This window comes from Nannochloropsis gaditana (assembly GCF_000240725.1).
Source record: "Nannochloropsis gaditana CCMP526 unplaced genomic scaffold scaffold240, whole genome shotgun sequence".
NCBI lineage: Eukaryota > Eustigmatophyceae > Eustigmatales > Monodopsidaceae > Microchloropsis > Microchloropsis gaditana.
In genome coordinates, this window is record NW_005803713.1 from 33,153 (window position 1) to 33,830 (window position 678).

A 678-nucleotide genomic window follows, 5' to 3' on the forward strand; every position below is an offset into this window, starting at 1 on the left:
GGGTTTGATGCCGGTCTTTTGGGCCCTCTGTAACCCTTACCCTAACCCTAACCCTATGTGCACGACCCCTACACCTCCTCCCGTTCCGGGCCCGCCGCTGCCTGTCAACCCCGCGCAGGGCAACGGCAAAGCCTCAATCTCGCACGCATTCCCCCCGCCGGGCGCACGCGCCAGGCAAGAGGCGGTTCCCTGAACCACGTGACACGGTCCAGCGCCCCCACCCTACCTCGGCGTACTCCAACAGCCGCTTCAAGGCCGCCTGCACTGCCTCCTCGTAGCCAGGCCAGACCAGACGCTCGAGGTGCTCCTCTTCCACCTCCTTTTCCCCTTCCTCCTCCTCCTCCCCCATGCACTCCTCCTCCTCCTCCCCGCCCAGGCTCAACGCGGCGTGGGCCTCCCTGATCAACCTCCTCAAGCCTCGGACCCAGCGCTCCCTCTCCTCCTCCGTCTCCGCTGCAAGTACCCAGGGCTTACCCAACCAGGCATGCCTGACCTCGAATACATAGCCACATCTCTTCCTGTCCCCGCCTCCGATGACCTCTGCCGTGTGCATGACGTGCACGGCACAGCCTACCAGGGGCACCACCCCCCGGGGGGGAACCGTGACGGGGGAGGTTCGGGGCAGGTAGTAGAACAGAAGGAAATCTTCGTGATGGGCCCGGAAGAGGCGTGGGCGCC